Source organism: Talpa occidentalis, unplaced genomic scaffold (genome assembly GCF_014898055.3).
Source record: "Talpa occidentalis isolate TD23 unplaced genomic scaffold, MPIMG_talOcc4v2.1 talOcc4.3, whole genome shotgun sequence".
NCBI classification, from domain to species: Eukaryota; Metazoa; Chordata; class Mammalia; order Eulipotyphla; family Talpidae; genus Talpa; species Talpa occidentalis.
Genome location: NW_023603184.1, coordinates 127354943 through 127377643, shown reverse-complemented (window position 1 = coordinate 127377643; position 22701 = coordinate 127354943). Strand labels below are relative to the sequence as shown.

Genomic DNA, 22701 nt, shown 5'->3' with positions numbered 1-22701 from the left:
TTTCCTGGCCCGGTGATAGATATTGACCAAAGGCAATCCCCACGCAGCGCCCACACACTCTTTGAGTGCCCCGCCCCCATTTCCTTAGCCTCAGTTTCCTCCTCCGTGAAATGAAGGTTAGAACAGCTACTTTTCTAAAGCCCCTGTTGGCTCTAATATTCCATGGTGGATCGGTAGGTAAAACTCCCTTATTTGCTCTTTTCTGCAAATGCTCCCAACCAGCCTGCCTTTAAAGGGACATAGCCTGCATAGAATACATAACATGAATACAAAATAGGTATTATATAGCAGCGCTACACACACTCCTATTGTTTTACACTGGGACACTTTATAAATATTTTAATTTTCTCTGTGTTCTATGACATGAAAAATTTTGAGAAGTGCTACTCTACATATTGGTCACAGATGAATAAACCGAGGCAAGGAATGCTCAAGTGTCTCGCCCATCTTGCCCATTGCAATGCAGTTCCTGAGTAATAGATGTGGCTCTGCCGCATTCTAAAGATTGAGCTCTTAGCCGCTCTTCTAGGTGCCCCACGATTGCCCATTAATACCAGAGAAGGAGCTTTAAAAACACCCATGCCTGGCCCTAGAGATTCTGATTTCACTAGGCGTGAGGTGGATCTGGGCTCTGATATTCCCTGTGGTCTCCCCAAAAGAGTGTAATGTGCAGCCAGTGCTGAGAAACACTGAGCCAGCAATATTGCTCCTGCTGCAGCATATGCAGCCAAGGGGTTATAGTTTGCCCTTAGAAAGTCACAAAGTAGCTATGAATCACCCACCTAGGGTAGCGGGGCAATCTTCCACTCCCATTCACATGTAATGAGAACTGAAAATGTTTGAAAGTAAAATACCCCCAAATCAAGACATAGACTTTCATATAAGTTCCATAGAACAGTGAAAAATACCAATTTGTTTTAAACAATGTGGTAGGCAGCTGACAAGCCTTCCTGGTGCTTGCGTTGGGTTGGGAGGTTATTCCAGGCGACCCCCTATGTCCCTTCCCCTGGAGCTAGGGAAGTAGAATCTGGTGGGGGGTCTCCATCCCGGCCCTGGGTCCCCTCACCAACTTCAAACCAGAAGACCCTATAGTCCCTTTGTATTCCAGTTTCCTTCCGTGCCTGGTTTGGTACCTGGAAACATGGCGTAGGAAAGCCTTTTTGGTTCTTGGAGTTGGGCGTGGAGGGTGCTCTAGACTGCCTCATTTCTCCCTTATCTTTGGGGTGGGAAAACCAAAAATAGTAGGGCCTTAGCTCTGCCCTCAGCCCCACATGAGAGTGAGTCTCTCTAAGCTGCGGCTGCTGCTCTTGGCAAGAGGACCCTGGTTGGGAGGTGGGGGGAGCAATAGGGTTGACACCTCACGTGACACCCAACTGCTCCCAGGCAGTAATCGCCAACCCTCCCAATCTGATGGTGGCTTCCCTTGGAGAAGGCAAGAAGGCAACACAAGAGTTGGGCTCATGGAAGAAGGGTGGAGTAGCCACCACAGCTCTGCTCCAGAACCCAGCTTCTGCTGATGCCTCGGGGCAGCCATCTCTGATGCCCAGCTGTAGATCCACCAGGTGCTACAATGGGCCCTACCGAGTGGGCGACATCACCTCCACTTTAAAGGTGGAACAACATGGGTCCAAACTGTAAAGAGACTGGCGTAAGTCATATAGCTGATAATATGTGGAAGAGCTAAGACCCCATTGGGGGTTTTTGACTCCAAATCCAGTGTTCTCATTTCTGCAGTTCTGACTAGTGGTTTGGAAAGAACACGGGCTTGGGGTTCTTCCTGTTTAATATTTGTTTGACCTCAGACAAAGCACAAAAGGTTATAGTAGAGATGACGTGAAGCAATAGGTGTAGAAGATATGTCTACCATCATCCTGGCAATAACAGATGCTCAAGAAATGGGGTGGGGTAAGGGGGGAGGTAAATGCAAGAGCAGCACTTGACCCTTAGAAAGTTCATTGTTATGGGAAACAAGAAAGCGTGATGATTAGGCTCAGGAGCTCTGGAATTGAATCATCTGGATTTGAAGGCTGGCTTGCCCTCTTCCTAGCTGGGTCATGTGAGATTGTTACTTATCCCTTTAGTGCCACAGTCTCCTCATCTGTAAAGTAGTCATAATGGTATCATATATTTCAAAAAGTTATTGTGAAGATTAAATGAATAAATGCACATACATATTTTGCAGAGTGCCTTACACACAGAAGTTTTGTGATGAAAGTTGTCCGTACTATCTATAAAAATATAAATAAAAGATCTAGAGAACAATCAGAAAAATCAATGGAAGAAATGGAAAAAGAAAAATGAAAACTTTTCAAATATCTTCTAACAAATTTCCCACTATGCCTTGAAATACATGCAGGTGTCACGAATCCCAAGGCATCTGCCAGCTGGTGATTAGCAGCCAATTAATACAATGACCAGGTTCAGAAAAGCAGGGCCAGAATATTATTGTTTAATAAGCAATGAACAAGGGGGAATTCTGTTCAAAGCACTATCTCACTGGGTCAGGGAGGAAGGGCTACTTTTAAAGTGAACAAGAAGGCCTTTCTACATGTGCCTCTTTATGACATACTCCTTCCTCTCAGCTATCTCTGTCCTCCAAGCTGGCTCTGGTTGGTTTTGTGGTTTGAGCTTTTGACCAGCAGCAGTTCTTGCAAAAGATTGCACCTAAAGCAGAACAGCTGGAATAACATGTGCTCAGCGGTTGAATATGTTTCGGTTTCTTGCTCAGAGTAAAGCTTTGCACTGGGCAACTAAAGGGCAGAACTTGTATGGGGAAGTACAGGTATCATCTGTGGTCAGACACAAATGATGTCATTATTAGATGACCCTGAAACAAATAATGGGAAGATGCCAAATAGATATTTTAAAAATACATGTCTTTTTTGTGTTATTTCTCTACTTGGGCTGTGGTTCACTCTGGACATCTTGCTGCAAGATTAACTTCTCTGAACTTTCCAGACTCCATTTGGAGAAACTCTGGTACAGAGCATTGATTATTTCCTGTTGTTACTGTACCAAATTAGTAGCTTAAAACAACACAAAGTTATTATCTTACAGCTCTGGAGGTCAATAAGTCTAAAATCAAGGTGCTGTCCAAGCTGCATTGCTTCTGGAAGTTTCAGGTGAGAATCTGTTCCATTGCCTTATCAGCTTTCAAAATCTGCCTACATTCCTTGGCTCATGGTCCTTTCCTCCATCTTCAAAGCCAGAAGTATAGCATCTTCTCTCCTTTCTGATCTCCCTCCTCCCTATTATAAAGATCCCTGTGATTATAGTGAGGCCATTAAGATAATCCAGGATAAATTCCCCAGCTCAAGTTCCTTAACATAACCACTTCTCCCATTAAGGCAACATATTCACAGATTCTGGGAATTAAGATGCAGACATCTTTATTAGGAGGCAATTATTCAGCCTGTCCAAGCACTTTTCTCTTGCCAATAAGGGCAGTCTTGCTCAGAATAGCCAGCACTGGCTATTATACAAATTCTTCACCCCACCATGGGTAAGTAAGTTGTCCTGCAATTTATCCATAAAACAACTGCTGTAGGAATTCTGATGGGAGAAGCAAGTAAGGAAAGGCCATTGCTGAAACTGAAAAGAAAAAGTAAGTATCTTGAGAATGAAAGACTTCCAAAATATATTTTGTCTTGCATCAAAAACATTTTTATAGGATTTATATGCTGGGCACTATTCTAAGCATTTCATTGATATTCACTCAATCTTGATATTAACCCGATGAGGTACAGTCTCATCTATTATTATTCCTAGTTTTACAGATGAGGAAACTGAGACACAGCCAAGATTAAGGGACATGCCTAAGGTCATATATCTAGACATGGTGGATACTCAGATGGTCCTTGACAGCAGCAGCCTTGGTCCAGACACCCTTCAATGTTCTTGAATGCACAAACCTGTGTCCCATCAGAGTGACTTTTTGCTTAAATGGTACATCATGAACACTGAGAGAATTTTAATCTAGTAGAGTGTCTTTGTCTCACTTCCAGAAAAAATAAGGACCCTAGGAGAGAAAGGAGGAGGTAGTTTTAGATTCAAAAGCTGGAACAGACCTTAATGATCATGCTGATTATCACATTTCCCCAAACTTCTAAGCCTGGGGGCAAAGCAAGGTAGCTGAGCTGGCCTGGGTGGGGGTGGGGGGTGGTGGTGTCCAAGGACTTTGCCTGAACCTCATGCCTCGAGGAAGAAAACATCTTTCAACCCCAAGTTCTAGCTTAAAAATTCATGAAGCATTTTGCATTCTAACTCTATAATGTCTTTGTTAATGAATTATTCTTTGAATAAAATTATCAGAACATTATACAATGTATAACTGATGATTTTGAGTGTTCTTCTAGGTCCATTCTGGGAGACACCCATTCAAGAACATACATGCTGGTACTACCCATCAAAAGACAAATTTATCAAATGATGTTTCACACCAGGCTTGGACACACCCCACCAAAAAGTAGAAACACACCAGCTCCCTACTCACAAAATGCTCAAGATTCCATTGTCCATCTAAGACTTGAAGCTGAGGACCGACTTCTTACTCTTGCTTCTAGAATGTCTCTTGTCAGACCACTGCAGCTTATGTGAGAGAGGGGGCAGTAGCAGTAGATGGGGAGAGAGATACTCTCCCTTCTCCTTGGGTTTGGCTGGGATCCTGGGGACAGAACCGCCACCTTTAATGGAGAAGCCATTGGACTGAGAGCAATGGCACCAAGTCCCCTCAGGACTGGAGAGGCTTGTATTAGAAGCAGAGAGCAACTGTTCTATGACAAGCGAGAGCCACATTATTCAGCTCAACTGCAGTCGGCTTTCCCCAGCAGACATTGTGATTTAGGTAGAGGGCAGGGTGGTAGAGTCCACCAAAGAAGGCAGAGTCTGTGTCCCAGTATCTGGTTGGCTCATGAGACAGTGACTAGCTATTTTTAAGTCTAGGTTTGCCAAACAGGCAGGGAATCTACTGCTTCAGATTCTAGCAAGCCTAAGGTCCTTCAGTGGACAACTTGCAGACACATGGTCAAAACTTTGCTAGATATTTCCTTAGTGTTTGTTCTAGGCAGATAGCAAGCTGAGACTGTGTTTCTGTCTAAGGATATTGCTCAGCCATTTGAACATCACTCACTCAAGAAAATGAAATTGTGATGAGGAGGAGGGGATAAATCCTGGTTTATAGTCGTAATTGGTTCCGATGAGATGTGAGGACAACACCACATATGTTCAAAGACCCATAAACTGTAAGCTCATCCCAACCTCAACTTTAAAACCAGATGGTTTTAGCAGGGCCATGAAGATGAGGATGAGGAAAGGGCCACCTTGCCATTCTACTTGCTGTTCAGAGCCTCCTTTTAGATTTACTCGTAGAAATATGCTTCTAATCAGGCATGAAGTCAGACAGAAGCGGATAAGATGGAGAAATCTAGGAGCTGTGCCAGAAGCATGCTGTGGGCTCCAAGACAGAGCATTTAAGTCATGCTTCTCCAGGGGGGTTCTCCACAGAGCCAGTGTGTTCGCAACAGTGAGGGAAGCTTCCTTGAAAGCCTTTGTTTCTCTACTGGACCTAATAATGGAAGAAGCACAGGGAAGGAGCACAGGGAAGGAGCACAGCAGGTGGGGTGTTATAACAGACAGATGAGGACCTTGTCCACAGAGGCAGAATGTGAGGATGGAGGGGCTACTTCTCTTTGCCTCTGCTTTCAAGAGCACTGCTACAGACTGGAAATTAAACTCAGCAGTGGCACTTTGAAGTCTCTTTCTGTTTGAGGTTTTGGTAGAAGGATAATGAGTGGATGAAAGGCCTTTTCAGCTGGACCTGTGAACAGCTAGTTCCAGATGAATGGGCACTGGCCACACAGGGCAGCCTGTGAGGCCTGTTCAAGAGGGCAGGGAGGAAAGAGTAGGCCTTTGGATGGTGACTGCCCCTAGAACTAACCCTGGAAACAATTAGTGAGGGAAGAAAGAACAGAAGGACATTCCTCCCAGTCTGGGTGAGTCATTTGGCTCTGGGGTTGCCGCTCCTTAGGTTTTTGAATGAATTGCGACAGTAGAGGGTGTGAGCTTGGAGAACAAGGCAGATGCTGGCAGAGTTCCTCTTTCCTAGAAGGGAGCCCTTTCATCCTCTGATATTTATGGAACAAGGACTATAATCTCCCCATTTGGGGCCCCAAAGCGATCTCTCAGCTCCCCTGGCCTTGAGTCCCTGCAAGCTACGTCTTCTAGCTCCAGCACCCTGGATTCCTTATTTTTTAAAGGACTTTGGATATGGCTCCCTATTCTTCTGGAAACTTATCCCTTTCCAAGTTATTACTTGGTTCCTCTAAAATAGGACCCAAGCCAAAGCCCTCAGATGAATTCAATATGAGATTGAATTTTGTGTCATCGTTTTATAGCTGGGAGATTTCATATTTCAAGAAGAATCTTAATTCAGAAGCTGTGCCAGGCCCCGGCTCTGTGCTCCTACTCAGCAACAACTGAGCATGGGGGTTGTCACCTTTGCAGGGGGTATGGGGGCTCTTGTTCCCCAAGTACCTCCTCTACCCCACCCTATCTTCTCCCTGACCCTACATCAGCTGCTCTTGACCTTCTTCTACTCATGTAGGCATCACATAGCTACACATCACCCATAAGCATTTGAGTTTGTGACCCCCAAATGAGGTTGGCAGGAGGACCGCTTTTTTCCCCTTTTGTCTTTCTATGCAGAGAGTTTCATTTGATTAACAGTCCTGGCCTTTCTTCTTCCCCTCACCTGATAAGTTTGGGGGAAGGGCCCTGGCATGCCCAGCTCAGCCCCATCATCTTCACACTTGCCCCCCTTCAGGAGGGTCCCTAATGACTCTGTTTTCTCACAGCAATGAGGGCTCCCTCTGGAGGAGACCTCCGAGGTTGCCCATCCCCGCTTGCGCAGGGAGCTTACATCAGCCTCAGGGATGTAGCGTCAGGAGGCTGAGTTGGCTGCAGTTTCAAGCTACATTCTTCGGTTGCCTTTTATCAGTGATCAAGCAAAAATTAATTCCACTGGGTTCAGAAAAGGTGATAGCTGTGGTTCAGATGGTGAAGGCTGATGTTTGTATGCAGCTTCTATGTTGATATGTGTCCAGCTCAGGGCCAGTAAACATCTAATCCTGAAGGGCCACCACGGAGTCCCCTGACCTCACGGGAGCATGCACACCAGGGCCATGGGACGCCATCACTCAGGTTCCACTGGCCCACGTTCTCACATCTGTGTGATGGAATGTCAGGGAGACATTCAAGCGCACGTCTTGCCTCTCCTGGCCCATCTATGTACAGCTGCTGCCCCTGGGGTGATGTCCACTGTTGCATCATTTGTCCATGCCACCCCCTGGGCTGGAGTCCATCCTATAAAATCTGTGCTGACATTTGTATGGGTGCCACTCTCTCTGGGGCCCCACAAGTTCCCATCCTGCAGTGTGCCAGATGCTGGGTTCTTTCAGGCCTCACTGCAGAAAAGGAATTTCGTGGTCCATATAGAAGCTTTGGGAAAACTTCCTTCTTTCTCACTCTTGGTCATGCTTTGTCAAACCCCAAAGCATTTCTGTGTGAGCCCTCACATTCCAGGCTGGCTGTATCCTCTCTTTCCTTGGGGTTGGTTGGTTGAGGGGTCCATTCCTGGCATGGATACTTGGTTGTGCTCCCCATAGCAGGCTCCCTCAAACCTCCTCTCTCCACCAGAATTTCTTTTGAGCTCATGCAAGTTGATTTCTCAGTGGCCAACCCAACATTCTCTCCTGACAAACTGGGTAACAAATGCCATCCTTTACTGGACCACACATTGTTCTGATTACATGAGTTAAATCACTGAGGCTTCCCCACAGTTCCGTGAGACAGGTGCTCCTATTATATGCCATCTTATAGATGTGGAAACTGGCTGAAAGGCCTCCCTGCCCGCCCAAGGATGTTTTTCCAGGTCACACACCTGGCCAGTCAGAACCACTCTGCAGGTACAGGTGATCAGGATTTGAAGTCTTAGTCATCCTTGGACCTGATCTGTGATGGCAGCTAGGGAGGAAAAAAAAATAGAGGAGCATTTAAGGAAAGTTGTACATGAGCTGAAAAGTAAAAAGAGAGAGAAAAAGAAAAATAAACAGGTGCCCTTGTTCCAATATTGGCATTAGAAACCCTGCTTCATAGTCTACTCTACCGAGCTTCAGGGCCCTCAGCAAACCCACCTCCTCACTACCCCAAGGAGCCACCAGAAATTCACCCAAGATAAAAATATGTGTATTTTGAGAAGATGAAGGAAGGCAAGCCAATGAGGAAAAGAGCTTCTGAACGGGAGATGGTGTGAGCCTTTGTTTTGCTTTATCAATCGAAAATGAAGGCCCAGAGGGATGAAATGACTTGCCCAAGATTAAAATATGTGTATTTCAAAGAAGATAAAGGGAGAAGAACTGAAAAAAACAAAAGGGAACTGGCCTGAGTGAACTTCTAAAATGGTGATGGCTTCATTTTTGGTGTTATAAATTGCAAAAAATTCCTTTCTATTAAATAGAGCAGTATTTTAAATACTCTCTACATTGAGATTGAACAGTGGTGAAAATGGAAGCTTTGCTCATTGATCCCGTTCAACATCACATCAAATAAAGCAATTTTGTAACTAGTGGTGACTAGAATTTGGAGCCAGATGCTCTCACATATCATTAATTAAAAAGGAGCCTGTTGAGTGTCTCACATGCTCAGAGCTGTGTTCGAGGCACTCCGTCTCCAGGAGAGGCACATAAATCCAGGGTGGTTCGAGAGGTGTGATGACAAAGGTGTGGTGCAGGGTGTGGGGTGATGCAAGACCCATCTGTGTTCAGGCACCAGGAAAGATCAATGATCAGGAAGCACTACGCATGGCAAACATTAGGCATATGTTTAAACATGAATCACTGCAAAAGACTGAGGCTAATGTGAGTGCTTTTCACTTCCCTAATAGCAAATGGAGCCAACAGCGCCTCTCCACACAGACTCAGTGAAGCCTGTGTGGTCTCTGTGTGGTCAGAAACATTAGTTAGGGTCTTGTCCATATCTATTAGGGGAGGAAGCCCATTTAGCAAATTAAAATTGTTTTTATTTCCCCAACTAATTGTTTTCTAATTGCTTAAGTAAAAGGTTTTGGTTTTGATTAAAGGCTTTTAGTAAATTAAATCTGTTCACATTAAACAAGTCTAATATTTAGATCATAGAGAGGCTATAGTGGTTAGTGAGGTTTGCTATGGCAAGAGTTTTCAGCATCTAAATGTTGATGCCGAATAGGCCTTAGAGATTATCTGGTTCAACATCTTATCCTACCAATGAAGCAATGGAGGCCCAGAGAGGCTAATGGATTTGTTAAAGGTCACACAGCTAGTGAGTGGGAGAGGCTAGGCCAGAGCTGCCAAGATCTGCTATCCCAGACTAAGCAAATTTTTTCAGGAGGAACACATCTGGTCAATACTGAAGGCTATAATTTAATACTCAACCTCAAAAGTAGCCTGTTCAAGAATAAATGGAGCATGCAGGAACATTAATGAATGTATTTTATACCTTAATGTAAATGATATGTTTCTTACTTTCATGTAAACTGGTCAGTACTTGTTATTTGACTGAGCAGTTGATATGGGAACATTTAACACACTGTTGTGAGAATTTGAGCTAAGTGATCTAAAGGCGCACATGTAAGTGTGCACGCGCACTTAAAATCAGTACATTCCACTATACTTTTTAGGGCAAATGTTTAAAAAAAATAATGCAGGATTTCCCAAAGTAGTTCCTTGGAACCCCACAGCATTCCTTGCAAAGATAAAATTTCCTATGAGAGGGAAACATGATTTCATGGTCTAATAAAGTTGGAAAACACCAGATAAAGCAAAGCCAACCTGATTTTTTCCTCCTTATTTTGCTCTTCTGCTTCTCTCTTTCCCCCCACCCACCCTCTTTCCTTTCCATTCTTCTTTTCTTTTTTTTTTTTTCTTCTATTCTCATCAGACCATTGTGATTCTTCCCTTTGTGAGTCACTGGAGGGCAGGGCAGGGAGTTGTGACTTGGTTTCCAGGCAGTATCTGTGGAAGGCTGTCTGAGTCATACCAGGCATTTCTTTCTGTCCAAGATTCTGGCCCCATTCCCCGGGCTTACCCAATGCTCTGCTCACACAGCCTTAGCCTAGCCTGCAAGGGCACATTTCAACTCTAATCCTGTCTATACAACACTGCCTTGTTCAACACTGTCTTGTTCAACATCTCCTGCCCTTCCTCTGCTTCTAGCTTGCTCTTCAAGCTCCCTTTGCATCATGCTGCCATGATTCCCAGTGATGCTTTAAAACTGGAGGGCCACCCAGCCCCTTCTAGCGAGCAGAGGCACCTCCTGTTTACACTCCTGCTTACACCCAGGAGTGCACAAACCCATTTCACAGACAGTCCTACGTCAGCTGCCTCAGACAAACAGGGGCCTCAGATACTGTCCCTCCTCCAGGACGGATCTGTGAGGGGCTGATGGTGGACACAAACTTTTTCCTTCCTTATCCAGTCACTTTAGTTATTAACAGCCTTGTAGAAATAAGCTTCCCTGTCTTGAAATATGGAACGACTGAAGCTACATTCCAGGATTTACGGCTCCACATGGCAGGCAGATATAATTTTTACTTGGCTGCTGTGATGACAAGATTCAGTGAGGCATTAGGCAAGTAAGTCTGAATTACTCTGCTAAAATATGGGACGTCCCTGGACCCTCAGCCCTGACTAGAGGATGCCTGATCAGCCTTGGTCCCTCTGGAGCAGGGAGATGTTTGGCGTCTCATTTCTTTGACTGGCTTAGAAAAGGGTGGGGGGGCATATTTGGCTAAGTCTCTCTGGGGATTTTTGGAGGAAGGTGTAAAAAAAAAAGAGAGAGAACTGGTTACAGAGTTGCCATTCAAAGTCAGTCACTCAGCTTTAGCTCAGGACTGCCCTCTTCTTTTGTTGTCTTCCTCACTTAACCTCTGCCCTTTTCTTTCCCATCTCCTCTGGGGATCAGGGGAGAGGAGCCGAGGAAGAAGGGGGTAGAGTACATTCTTTACAAACCTGTAACCTGTAACCATTTGGGTTCAAGTCTGTAAATAAAGGTTAAACTGAGAAGGGGCCCAAGTTATCACAATGAAGGTCCACTTGAGCTTCTGGGGAACTCTCTCCACACTGGTCAGTCTCCCCCAGACTGCCTTAAAGAAGCAGCTGCAAAGATCAAAACCCTTTAGCCATTTGGCCTCCTGAATCCAATCTGACTTGGCCCTGCCATCACCCACTGACATTTCAAATGTGTCTATTTAAAAAGGAAAAGAGAAAAGAACACAAATAGGAGAAAAAAAATATGCCGGAGATGCCATATCCTGCTAGGCAAGAAAAAGAAATATCCGGCTTTGCAGAGATGAAGTCTGCCTCTGTGTGTGTATTGGTTTTTGTTTTTTCTTTTTTGTCTTGGACTTTTCCTGTGTTTTTGCTCTCACACTGCCACATTTATTAATATGATGCTAAAGATGACTTAAGCTGTTTTTGTAGAAAGCAGTAGGGAGGGGCCTTGGGAAATGAATGGAATAGGCCTAGCTCCTGCTTAGTCACTGGGCTTTGAAGGGAGAACTTGAGGATCTGGGTCCCTCGCCAGTTGGGTGAGGGAGGCCACAAAGGATGTTGTCTGGCCTGAGACAAAGATAGCTGGCACATCTAACACAGGAAAGACATCCTTGACCTGACCTCCAGATCCCAGGCCAAGGGACAGTTTCCTGCTGGCTTGCCATTTGGTGGTCAGAGAGCACTAGGTGTGCCCACTGGGAATCTGTCCACAGAGGATTCTGAGAAGGGGGTTTTCTGGGGAATTTGTAACGGGATTGTGGCGTTCAGTCTGGGTGCTTGCTGGCTGTGTAGTCTAGTTAACATGGCAGTTCTGATTCAGTAGGTCTGGAGTGGAAACTGAGAGTCTGCGTTTCCAACAATAAATGCAAAATACAAAAAAGTCAATTTTCAGCAAGCCCTCAGGTAGCAATGCTGCTGCCGGTTGTGAACCTTACTTTGGATAGCAAATGAGCTTGGCACAAATGGGGAGCACAAGTGGGGAGACTGGGCTGGGGTGAGGGCAAGGTGAGGTGTTATGTGGAGGAAGATTACGGTGGCACTTGGTTTTCCACATTTACAATATTCAATACATTGGGCATTATGTAACCTTAGAAAAGATTTCGTCTCAATAAGGAGTAGTATATATCACAGTGTTTCTCAAAGTGGTATTCCCAGGTTGGCAGTGACAGAGTCACCTTGAGATCTTGTTAGATATGTCGATTCTGAGGCTTTTCCAAGATCCCTTCAATCAGAGGTTTTGGAGGACTGGGCAGGCAGAACCAAGAATTGGCATTTATCATGCCCACCAGCTGAGTTTTGGGCATGCTGAAGCAGTTGAATTATTAGATTCCCAGGTGTAACTGCTCTTACTTTGCATTTCAATAGAATAATAATGAAAATAGAAACACATGAAAATAGAACATTTCTTTAAAAAAATTTAAAAAATACAAGTAACTCACATATATTCAATAGAGAAATTGAGAAAAGACAGAAGCAAAACAAGATAAAATTCACCTACAATTTACTTTTAACATTTTGGTATGTGCTGTTTCAGATATTTTCCCCTATACTTTGTAGAAACAAAAATGGAAGAATAATTGTAACGAGATGTTAATGTAAAACAAACAAAACCCTCAATGCAATAGAATGTTCTCTCCAAGTCTCTATTTCTCTAATATACATTTTAATGATTCCTCTTGGATTTCTAGCTTTAAAAATCCATTGTCTATGGTCTTTTTTTTTTTTTTTTTTTGTGGGGCCCTCACCGGTGGCCAGGGAATGAACCGGCGCTGCAGAGGTTGCCGGCAGCCTGGCAGCCTGGCAGCCCAGCGCTGTACTGCTGCGCCACCAGGGGAGGCCCTCTATGATCTCTTTTTAAACATTGTTACCTTGAGCAAAGTCAAGTACCTGTCTCTATCCCTCCTTCCCTTCTCCTTCCCTCTCTCTTTCCCTCCTTTAACTTTATCTTTACAGATAAGGTAGAAAACAAGGTTTGGGAGTTTGGGAATTAATTTCCCAGTTTCAGTTAGGTCTCAACTGTTAATTTGCTGAACACACCAAGAAAGACTCATCCCTTCTCTGAACTCTAGTTTCTTTATCTCTGGGATGACACAAATAATACCTGCCTTTAACCCATTTATAGATATATTTCTGGAGATTAGGATAAAATCCATAAATCTCTTTGGATTACTGAGACAGTGATAAAGAAAACTCAAGGTACTCTTACTATTTCTTTATTACTTATCATAGAATTCCCAACTGTTGTCCTATAAGACCACTTAAAAAAATTACTTTAAAGGTAAAGACAGAATATTCTATCTTCATTCTTCAGAAGAGAAATTACTCCTCTATTCTGTTAAACATTGGTGTGATACTGACTGCAAGGGGCAAGAGACAGAAGGGGACTGTTGGTAACTCATGTAAGTTAATGCTACTTTGAATCCTATTTTTATAACATGGACCAGGTAAATTTGTATTGTCAGGTTTAACCAGAGAAAGAGGAGCCAGTAAGAAATGATGGCTAGGTGGGCAGGTAGAGAGATAGGTAGATTTTATATATAGGAGTTGATTTAGATATATGGAATACATGCATGTACACTTATATGTGATTTATGTAAGCATGCATGTACATAAAGTACATACATATATACATGTATGTGTATGTAGAACAAGGTTTTGGCTTTCATAGTGGGAGATGACTAAGTAGATTAAGTCTATAGGGGAGGCAGTCATAAAGGAAACTAGACAAGAACTTCATAGGTACTAACTAAAAGTTTTCCACAGAAGGAATATTTTCTTTCTCTAAAGAAAGGCTCAGTTTTATTTTAAAACCTTCCAAATGAGTAATTCAGGCTTGCCAGAACAATCTTCCTAGCTTAAAAGGAATTGATCAGGGGTTGTAATTACATTTGCCAAATCTCTTGAGTGTAACACCTAGGTTACTATTTCATAGAATAAATGGGGCCATACCCTAGTCAAGTTGACACACCAAGAAGCTATCACTTATTGTCAACTTACCATGCATTCAAATTTCCTTAAACCACACTTACATTCCAAACAAATACCATAATTAAATCATACTCTAGAATCAGGAAGAAGACAAGGGTGCTTACTGATACCACTTCATTTTCATTTAGTATTAGCAAGAGTAATCAGAAATCAAGAAGAAATCAAAGAACTCTAGATTGGAATAGAAGTTTTATTTGGAGTCAATATGATCTAATACATAGAAATCCTAGAGACTATGCCAAAAGCTACTAGGAACACTTAATGAATACAGTAAAGTTGCAGGCTACAAAATTAACACACAAAAATCTGTTGTATTTTTGTGTACATATAATGAACAAGAAGGAAAAGAAATTAAGAAAACAATTCCATTTATAACCACATGAAAAATTATTAAATACCTAGAAATTAACCAAGGAGGTGAAGGATTTTACAATGAAAACTATGAGACTTTATAAAAATATATAGAAGCATAAAACATAAAGAGATGGAAAGATATTTCATGTACATGGGTGGGGAGAATTAGTATTATGAATATGACTATTTTACCAGAAGTGATATATAGATTTCATTTAGCCCCCACTAAAATTACAGTGTTATTCTTCAAGGAAAGAAAAAAAAATGCTAAAATTTAGAGGAATTCAAAATAACCCAAAGAACTAAAACAATTCTGAGAAAAAAGGAGAGAAATGGAGGCATCATGTTACATGATTTTAAGCTATATTATAAGGCAACAGTAACTAAAACAGCATGATATTAAAATAAAATAAACACACACATCAATGGAACAGAATCAAAAGCCCAGAAATAAATCCACATATATATCAATACCTAAATTTTCACAAAGGAGTCAACACTATACAATGGAGAAAGGAAAATCTCCTTAACAGGGCCTCCCCGGTGGCGCAGCGGTTGAGCGCTGGGTTGCGAAGCTGCCAGCAGCCTCTGCAGCGCCGGTTCGATCCCCGGCTGCTCCCTGGCCACCGGAGGAGGGTCCCACATGGCGCGCAGACCTCTCCTGCCGCCCGCTGCTCCCCTCAGCAGTGTACTTCGGTCCTTCTGCCTGCTCTGCTCCCCGCTCTGGCTCTGGTGAATTCTCTCACCCTCCCGTGCTTCTGACTGTACCCAGTGCATGTATAAACAAAAAAACAAACAAATGAATAAATAAATAAATAAAAACATGCCTCTATTAAAAAAAAAAAAAAAAAAAAAAAGAAAATCTCCTTAACAAATGGTACTGGATGAACTGGACAGATAAATGCAGAAGAATGAAGTTAGTTGACTCTCTAGCTCCACACCCAATAATAAGCTCAAAATGTCTTAAAAACTTAGATATAAGACCTGCAACAATAAAATACATAGAAGAAAACACTGGTGGTACTTTTCATGACAGGTCTTTGGGGATTCAACTCCAACAAGGGAAATAAAAGTAAAAATAAATAATTGGTACTATGTCAAATTCTGTGCAAAAAAAATATTAATAGATTAAAAAAACATTCTACTGGATGGGAGATGATCTCACAACCGACATGTGTTTAATATCCAAGTTATGCAAAGAACTCATGCAACTTAACAACAACAACAAAGCAAGCAACCCAATTCATAAATGGGCAGTATATGTGACTGGAAAATTTTTTTTAAAGATTTATTTATTTATTTATCCATACAAACACTGGGTACAGTCAGAAGCGCGGGAGGGTCAGAATCATGGGAGGGTGAGAGAATTCACCAGAGCCAGAGCAGGGAGCAGAGCAGGCAGAAGGATGGAAGTACACTGCTGAGGGGAGCAGCGGGCGGCAGGAGAGGTCTGTGTGCCATGCGGGACCCTCCTCTGGTGGCCGGGGAGCAGCCGGGGAGCAGCCGGGGATCGAACCCACGCAGCGGAGGCTGCGGGCAGCTTCGCAACCCAGCGCTCAACCTCTGCGCCACCCGGGAGGCCCTGGAAATTTTTTTTTAAAGATATACAGAAGGCCAATAGATATATGAAAAAAATGATTATTGTCATTTCTAATAAGAGAAATGAAAACAAAATCCTGAGATATAACCTCATACCCATGAGAACAGCATATACCAAAAAGACTTCCAATGACAAAGTTATAGAGGATGAAGAGAAAGAGGAAACTTAGTACATTGTTGGTGAGAATATAAATTTGTAGCCAATTTACAAAGTGATTTGGACTTAGAAAGCTAAAAATGGAAATATCATATCATCTAGCAATCCCACTTTAGGTATGGAGCCAAAGAACACAAAATCATCAACTCAAAAAAATTAGTGCCACAATGTTTATTGCAGCATTATTTACATATGGAAGCAACTTTAATGCCTACAAAGACTTGGCTAAAGAAGATATGGTATGTCCACACAATGAAATACTATTCAGCTAGAAGGAAAGATGAAATGCTAACATTTATTGTAAAATGGAAGGCACTCAAGAAGATCATTCCTAAGTGGAGTAAGCCAGAATGATAAAGACAAATGTTGGATGATTTCACATAGAGGAGTAATATAAGGGAAAAAGTGGATGAACTGATAAAGCAAAGTGCTTATAAACAAGTAGACATTAATAACTAAACTCACATTTCTGAGGTTAAGGAGGGAGAAGAAGGGTCAAGGAGTAAAAGGGATGGTGGTGGGGAAAAAAAGAAAAATTAGAAAATATAGATAAATAGGTGATGATAAAGAATACATAGAATGACAGATTCAAAACAAGAAAGAAATGTTTTCTATTGGTAGCATCCTATGAAAATTGAAAAATTTTGCACATTTTACTTATTGCATCCTTCTTTACCCCATTTCACTTTCCAGTATTTCAGACACATGAGGACTGTCTTACTACTGATATTATGTTTATTTGAGAATTACATTTTTCATTTGTGTTACTTTATAATGACATTTTTAGAATTTTTCTTATTTTGTTTTGTTTACCATTTGTTAGTTCTTTTATAACACAATTCCATATTTGAGTTCTTTGTTGTTGATCCAACACTGGCTACAGTTTGTCTGCAAGTGATTTTTAGGAAGAGTAAAGAGGTGGTTCAGGTTTGAGCAAGTTTGAGAATATCTTTCCTTTGTATTCCACATGGATGAGTCACAATCATTTTTACTCTAAACTTTACAAGTGCTTTTCTGTTCTGTGAAGATAATTTAGATTTTCAGTTCTGTAAAGGAAAACTCTGCTGCTAGATTGATTTTTATTAGTTCTAAGATATCTTGTATAATTAAGGTTAAAATACGAGAATTTTCCTTAGGCTCTCTGTCTATGACATGCTTACAATTATTAGGCTCAGTGCTTAGTATTGTGTAAGATTTCATTTGATCCTCATGGCACCCTATGATGTAAGTACCATTAACTTTATTCTCTAGATAAGGAAACAGTTTCCTCAGAGGATGGCTTAGAACATATAGCTAGTAAATGGCTAAGCTGGGATTTCTTGTTAGTGCAATTTTTCTCTGAAAACAATGTTTAAAACACAACTAAGACGTTTTGAAGGTTCTGGTAAGTATAGTGTTTCTTCCAAGGTGGTTTGTGGAACATGCATATAAGAATTACCTGGTAAGCATGTTAAAATGCAGAACCTTCCCCCAATTTTAGTGAAACTGAATTTTTGGTGATCCATCCATTTTAACAAATGTTCTAGGTATTTCTATGTACAGTTGGAATAGCTCTGAAGTAGGAGGTAAAAAAAGTATGTTTAAAGATAGACCATCTTGGCTGTGGCTGAGTTTCAATTATTCATGTTGTTGAAAGGAAGCATTGTCAAATGTTGAGAATAGTCACCTAGATGGGCTGGGCTACCAAATGGGAGATTTCCATTGCTTGAACAATAGATAATACTAACAAGTTAATTCTACATGCAGTAGAATTTTCCCAATTTCTCTAGAGGTTGGAGGACCCGTGAATGCCACATGTCACAAGCTCTGAGGACCAATCTCTTCACATGTAATAGTTGCCCCATCACACTCAGATACAACCACGAAATGCTAGTATTTCTATTTCCAGTGCAATAGAGACAGGGCTGGATGGGCAGATAGTTCAGATTACAATGCAATATTTGGTAACAGATATATACACCAGAGATTTCTAAGACCTTTGCATTACTCTGCTTTTGCAGATAAAGGCAAGGTTTGGGGAGGAAAGGATGCCAGAGGGACCCTGAAAGTCATATGATTAACAAAGAAAAGGGGGTGGGAAGCTTATTCTCATTCCCAAGCCAGCTCAATCATTATTCCAAAGTGATCTCTAATCAAAATCCAGCATATGGTTTTTATTAATTTGGGGCAATTCCCCTACCATCTAGTGCAATAAAAAAGGATGTTGATATCATAAAAGATTATAGCATCCCTTATCAGGCTAGCAAACACAAGTGTAAAACTCAAGATAATGAAATATAAGTTGAGTTCTTCATCCTTCCCTCCCTGGTTTTATTATTATTATTTTTATTGCTGTAAGTTCTGAGGGGAAGAGATTCAAAGTTGGGTTATGAATAAATTATAAATCAGATTCATTTCCAGCCCGAAGCTGAACTTAGGGCCCAAACTTTTCCTCAACAGCCTCATTAGGGAGAGAACCAAAGTTCTCTATTTAAGTTAAACTCTATTTGTAGAATGGTTCTCCCTTATTCAACAGGCTCATGCCACTTTCTCCAGACGACAGCTCAGGACCACAGTGACTGGTCACCCTCCTTTGAGTGCCTCCCCATGAACTTCAGGGGAGGCTGGCTATCAGAACTTCTTAGCTTTGCCAACACGAGCTTTTACAACATAGCCTCAAACTCTGACCCATTCGGATACAGACTGGGAAAGAGGGAGAGCTGGTAACACAGGAGGAGATGACACCCCACCTCTGGGGTTTGCTAATCCTTTATTGAGATCTGCTAGGAGGGAAGAAAAGGGAAGGACTCTAGCCAGGCGCTACATGAGATGTTTAAGCAGGTCCCTTGCTCATCTTCTCAAACATTCTGTGAGGCAGGAATTATTGTCATCACCTTTCAGATGAAGGTGGTACTGTGTCTTAGAGTTTTGAATGTCTACTCGAGGTTACACAATAAGTTGGTGTTGGAGCAGGGATTCTAGCTCAGGCCTCACTAACTGAGAAGAGTAGCCTTTCCTATTCATTGGTGCCTGCTAAGGTTTTCCTCCAGCCAATGTGTGAGGAGCCAGGGGGCAGGAGGGGAAGATGAAAGAAGACTTTCTGCTCCATATCATTGGCCACAGCTCTTGATGTAGCCAGATTTGGGGAACAGGACACCATGTTGTGCTACCTGCCTCTTTCAGGGTAACTTCAAATGGACTTTTCCATGAGGAGAGGTTAGTTTACGTTTCCACAAGCTCAATGATACCTTTTGTGAGTCAGTCCTTATACCAGAGGAAAATTCTCACCCACAGAATTTTTTTATTTTTTGGCCAAACTGCAGTTGGCAGATTTAATAATCACTCTGCAGATTGTCATAGCACAAGCATCTAGAGGAAGGGACCACAGGTGGGGTGATTCATAAAGAAGACCTGTCACAGTTTGTGGGCGAGGGCCTGTACTGCTCCACTTAGGCTGCTAGAACAAAACACCAGTGACTGGGCAGCTTACACAGCGACATCTATTTCTCACAGTTCTAGAGACTGGAAAGTCTAAGACCAAGGCACGGGCAGATGAGGCTCCTGGGGAGGCCTCTCTTCCCAGAGGCTGCCTTCTTGCTGTGTCCTCACAAGGGGACGGAGGACAGAGAGAGATGAAGAGAGGGGCGGGGGAGAGAGATGTAGGTGGGGGCAGGGGAAGAAAGAGAGGGACAAAGAGGGGGAAGGGGAGAGAGGTAGAGAGAACTCTGGGTTCTTCAGGGGAGGCTAAAGTTGGGCATAAAGGGGAGGGCATATTCTGGTTTACCTTCCTTTTCTTGTAAAGTCGCTCATTCCATCATGAGGGTTCTACCCTGATGACCTCATCTAACCCTAATACCCAAATACTACCACACTGGGTGTTAAGATGTCAACGTCTTAATTGGGGGTGGGGGTGGGGGTGGGGGGTGGGAGGGAGTATGAGCATTCAGCTTATGACAGGGTCATGTATCACTGTGATGAGGTCTGGCCACTCTCTACTCCCCTCCGGATCTAATGCTGGGAGGCCTGGTGGGGAGGCCTGACTGCAAAGGAGCAGAGTCTGAAGAAAAAGCAGGGACTGAGCTCCTCCTCTGCTTCTGCTGCTCTTGACTTGCTCTGAACCCAGGGAGGCCTCACAGAAGGCACCACTCTATGGGAGTCCCAGGGGATTTTCTCAGCTGAGTGAATTGCCCTTCAGGCCTTAGTAACTGGGAACACAAAAAAATCTTTTGCTGTCATTGTTAAGTAATTTTTCCTCACTTGATACCTGGAAAAGAAGAATTTCCTTTTAATCTGAGCATTTTATTTCTAAAAGTTGGAAAGCATCTCAGGATAGCTTATGGAAAACGCTGGGTAATAGGTGGTGCACGAAAGGAATTTCACATTGAAGCTACGTTCCTTAGATTAAAATGCAAGGGAACTGTTTAGAGAGAAGCAGACACTGTAGATAGAGTTTGGCAGACAAGAGGTTTCTCACTAATAAGGCTAACAGTTTAGAGGAGAATGTCATCAATTGTAATATAAGTTTACTTTTCATTTAATGAATTTTAATGGCAGCTTTCACCATTACCTCCAGGAATCCACAAGAAATAGAAAAACCTGCCTGGAAACTTAGTTGATAATCGCTAAAGCAAAGTCTCTGGCATTATCTCAGCTCCATTTCTAGAACACATTATTTTCTCACAAAGCATTTTAAATATAGCACAAGAAATATTCATCATATTGCTTGTACTCCCTGCAACCTGAATGCAGACTCTCTTGGAGAAGTCTTATTTTTTTTGCATATCTTATTTTGTTATTCAAATGATGAAGCATATTTTGCATGAAGTTACACCTTTTTAGAGGCAGATTTTGTTCTGGAAAATTGGTGCCGCATTTCTATTTCTCACATCTTTACATAACTGGTTTCTTGTCAGAAGATGTAACTGTGTTTGACAACCCCGCCCTGTAATCGCATCCCTGCAGGGAGTGGGCTTCAGGGCATTTCTGTATCTCTTTAATGAGGAGGATGTACAAACCCCAGGATGAAGGTTAAAATGGACAGGCATTTCTCAAGATCTTGACTCTTTCTTTCATCCAGTTTGGATTCAAAACACAGACCCTTGTCCTCTGAGAGTCAACTTTGTCCTCAACTTAACCTTCGGATTTAAACCTGACTGGATTCCTAAAAGGGTGTGCTCCTCGTTGGCCAAGACAGAGAGAGTGTCTGCGTTCCCGTTCCCCCACAGCTGGCACTGACCCAGCTCACCTGACTGGAGAGCTTCAGTGGGGAGAAGAGGAAACACTGAAGCTTTCTTTTCTGTTCTCTTTTTTAAATGGAGTTTTTGACAGTCTAAGGTGACATTTTGCTCTCATCATTATCAAACACCAAAATCTCTGGACTGCAAGTCAGGTGCCTTTTAGAGAGGCCTGCTGCACAATTCCTTGCACAGGCATCACCTGTTTATCTCCGCGCACAAGCAAGCTCTAGCCCCAGTTCTCACAGTGATCCCACCTGTCCCTTCTAACCAGTACTGCACAACTGTAGGCGGCATTATTCCCTCTGTTTGTAGAAATGGTACCCCTGGGGCTATGTAAGTGGTACCCCCAGGGTAACCCTGCAGGCTACAATAAAGCCAGGTTAGTCACATTATTAAGTAAGAACACTTCCTACCAAAATCTTTGTGATTCCATGCATTGTAGATTTCACTGACCTTGAGTAAATGGCTCCTCAGTTTCTTCTCTAAAGCTCAAGCTACACCTCTGGGTGCTGCCTAAAACTCCATTATTTTTGGTTTTAGTTTTTTGTATTTGCTATATCAAGTGATCACAAATGTAATGGGTTGATGTAAATGTATTACCTCACAGTCCTTTAAGTCAGGTTGAGAATGAGTCTCACCAGGCTAAGATGTAGGTGCTGGCAGGCTGATGCTCTCCACTTGCGTTCCGGGAGGATCCATTTTCTTGATCATGCAGGAGTTGGCAGAGTTCAGCTCTAAGCTATGGTAGCCTGCGAGCTCTAGCTCTGTGCTGGCTGCCTGCTCCTACAGGCTTCCTCCCGTCCTTGCACACAGATCCCTCTACCTGAGAGCAGCAGTGGAGCAGCCAATCCTCATGCCGCCATTGCTCTTCTGCTAATGAATCTCTCCTTCATCCCAGCCAGGAGAGTTCTCTGCTTTAAAGAGCCACGAGAGTGAGTGGATTGGACTCATCTGGATAGCCCAAAATAATCTCCCCATTTCAATCTCATCTTGGTCACATCAGGAAATTTCCTTTTTGCAAGTAGCATGATTTATTCACAGGTTCCTAGGATCAAGATGAGGACCTGTTTGGGGGACCATTCTGTTTATCATATTCTTGACTTAATTTCTTTGCCTCTTTGAAAGATTAAACATTAAATCTAACTATGTTTTGAAAGCCTACTGTGTTTTAGACACTATTAGCTGACTGTTAATGTTTGTCTCTATCCATAGACATTTTTTACACATTTAATCCTTTTGATGACCCCAGAAGATATTATCAGTGTTAGCTAAGAATGCAATCAGTTGCAGGTAGTAGAAACCCAAC

The 22701-nt window shown here is 42.5% G+C and overlaps 1 long non-coding RNA gene across 1 annotated transcript; it reads right to left on the bottom strand.

The window, feature by feature from the left end:
- Positions 1-3372: 3372 nt before the first annotated feature.
- Positions 3373-22253, bottom strand: LOC119254828 (uncharacterized). Its single transcript, XR_005127372.2, has 4 exons — positions 21996-22253; positions 7937-8019; positions 3912-4018; positions 3373-3591 (listed from the first exon to the last, which is right to left on the bottom strand). It is a non-coding gene; the product is annotated as an uncharacterized LOC119254828 (long non-coding RNA).
- Between the last annotated feature and the right edge of the window lie 448 nt (positions 22254-22701).